The following is a 2997-nucleotide window of genomic DNA, read 5'->3' as shown; positions in this document are numbered from 1 at the left end:
AAACTCTGCTGCCAAACTTGAACTACTTTATAAGAGAAGCAACAATATCCTAGCTGCACTTGATTTTAAGATTGCACTGCCTGTTTTAAAGTCTTGCTAGGTCCCGCTAGTGTCTCTGATGTGCTATGGTGTAAGACCAAATTCCCCAACAAAGAAAAATAATTCCAATCCCTTATTCCGTTGCTGCCTTAGACCCTCTGGCGAGCTACAGTAACTACTGGTTTCTAAATCTTGACCTGCTGCTAAAGGTGACCTGGCCCTTAGTGTCCGGGGCCATCCGCTGAATAGCAGAAGTCACTGTCTGATAAACACTGAAGGTCATAGGTTTGATCTCTAGCCACTTATCTATCACAGCAGCATCTGGTCTGTTAAGGGGGTTTGATGAACTCAGCTTTATTCATAATGTGTTACTGAACTGGAGCTGCAGCCTGAATAATGGGCACAGGAAGGCAGAGACTCAATGACTTTCAACATTTGTATGCATCACAGTGCCTACATCCGGTAGCACAGTGCGTATCATACATTGTGTATACAAAGGATGGAATGGCGAGATGGAAAAACCATTAGTGGGAAATCCAAAATGTACAGCACAGAAAGATTTATGAAAGGGGATAAGCCTTAAGATGTCAAATAAAAGGATTCACTGCACTCTAAGTCTAAAGACAGGTATGAGAAGGATGGATATGAGAGTGGGAGCTGACACACACAGTAGCTGGGTTGCTATATTAAGAAAGTGTCAATTGTTAGCCGTGGGAGTAGATGTAAATTGTGCATGTAGGTCTCTAAGTAAAGAAAACAAAGCTAGTGAATGACAGGGGAGAAAGACACTGAGAATGAGAGACGAGTGTGTTTTCTTCAGGTTAAAGATGTGGACATTTAGAGTAAAGAGAAATAGGAGGTACATATTCCTGTTTTGTTTTTTTAAATATTTTTTTTTCTTTTATTTCATTCTCCCAAGACCAATATCACACTTTCATTTCCTCTGAAAATAAAATCTGAAAAACCTCCTTGTAGTTTGGAAGTGTTTATGTATGAAATCCTTACAATCCCTGCAGACCCCACATTTCACTGCAACAACTGAACTAACTCACCCCCTGGATATTGCTGCTATGTTGCTTACAGAAATACAAAAGATAGTGAGTTTGCATATACATGATATTTGGGAATACTGTATCTTCTAGAGAGCTACGTTATACATGTACATCTTTGGCTGTGATTCGAGACCTCCCTGCCTCTTTCTGCAATAATGCTGTGTGCGGTGCAGTGTAATATCTTTTGCATCTGTCTATCAAAGCTCAGATCACAGTAATTTTCAGATTTGGTGTCACAGCTGTTGGGCATAATATCCTTATTTTAACTAATTCTGTTCAGAGATGCCAGGGCTGCTGGCTGTGTGTCATTAACTATCACATTCATTACTTTGTGAAAGGCTAAATGTCTCCGTAGCCTCCAACATGATGGATATTAGCAATTATTCGGAATGAATGATAATCAGTCTTTCCTAAAAAACAGCCCAAAGATGACTCGGAGGCCAACGGATCAGAGCCGTCGACCCTGTCTTCTCCCGTGTCTGGTGGGGGGGGTCACCACGGAGAGCATGCGAGCAGAGAGACCACCGACACTGAAGCAGCAGGTCAGCGACGAGCAGCCATTCTCTGATGTTGTGTTGACGCATGCACACAGTGTGAAACCATGCATCCTCCCCTCCTACCCCCCACAACCTCTTATAGACGTGTAACCTTCTGTGTGCAGTGGCGCAGTCACCAAGGACATTTAAGTACTGTACTAAAGTACAACTTTGAGATACTTGTATTTTACTTAGTATTTAAATGTGTTACTATGTTTTACTTCTATTCCACTGCAAATCAGAGGTGAATTGTGTGCTTTTACTCGACTGTATTTATTTAATACCTTTAGTTACTTTACAGATTTGGATTAAGCATTTGAAATACAATCAACCCTTAAATAAGACTTTAATTATACATGGAGAAACATTCACAAGCTACCCTGCAGCATACAAAGTCATTCAAACTAGCTTCACCTTTACCAGCTTCGATAAACACATTAATGCCTCAATAATTATAATCAAAAGATATAATATATAATTCTGAAATCGGCCATTTGCTTAAAGAGTACTTGTACTTGAGTAACATTTTGAATTCAGGACTTATAACTTGTAACAGAGTATTCCTACACTCTGGTATTTCTACTTTTACTCAAGTACAAGATCAAAATACTTATTTGGTGGTGTGTGTGTGTGTGTGTGTGTGTGTGTGTGTGTGTGTGTGTGTGTGTGTGTGTGTGTGTGTGTGTGTGTGTGTGTGTGTGTGTGTGTGTGTGTGTGTGTGCGTGTGTGTGTGTGTGTGTGTGTGTGTGTGTGTGTGTGTGTGTGTGTGTGTGTGTGTGTGTGTGTGTGTCACAGGAGATGATATGGCGCACGAACAGGATACGGTGCTGCAGCTCCAGGAAGTCATCGAGCAGCTTAGAAACGTCTTCCCTTCAGAACCGGGTGAGTTCAGTCACGGCTGCACGGACTGTAGCAATCCACGCTTCAGAGACACACTCTTTGCTCCTCCATCACCCGTGGGAGAGTGGGAGATGAAGAGAAGAGCAAACATGTACTGCTGTGGGTTGATAGTCCGGGGGAGGGACGGGGACATTAAATGGCGGGGAGGAGGAGTAAGATGAATAGACTGAGACAGTAGCACAGAGAAAAGAAAGGGAGCATCACTGTCACACACTTTGCAAACTGCCCCGTCTCATTTGAAAGGCAATTGACTGGGCAGTTAGAGGCCTGTAACTTGAACAAAGAAAGGGATTATCATAATCATAGCCTCCACAGTTATAACCGAGATCATTTGCTCATTTCCTGTGCTTGCTTTCCTGACATTTTGAAGCTTTTTTCTCTTCTTATTTCCAAATGTCAGGCTCCACCTCACACATCTAACACCAAGTGGGCCTGGAGGAGCAGAATGAAGACCTGTAAAGGACGCCTGA

Source organism: Notothenia rossii (genome assembly GCF_949606895.1).
Source record: "Notothenia rossii genome assembly, chromosome: 3".
In the NCBI taxonomy this organism is placed as follows: Eukaryota; Metazoa; Chordata; class Actinopteri; order Perciformes; family Nototheniidae; genus Notothenia; species Notothenia rossii.
Note: the sequence above shows the minus strand (reverse complement) of the source record.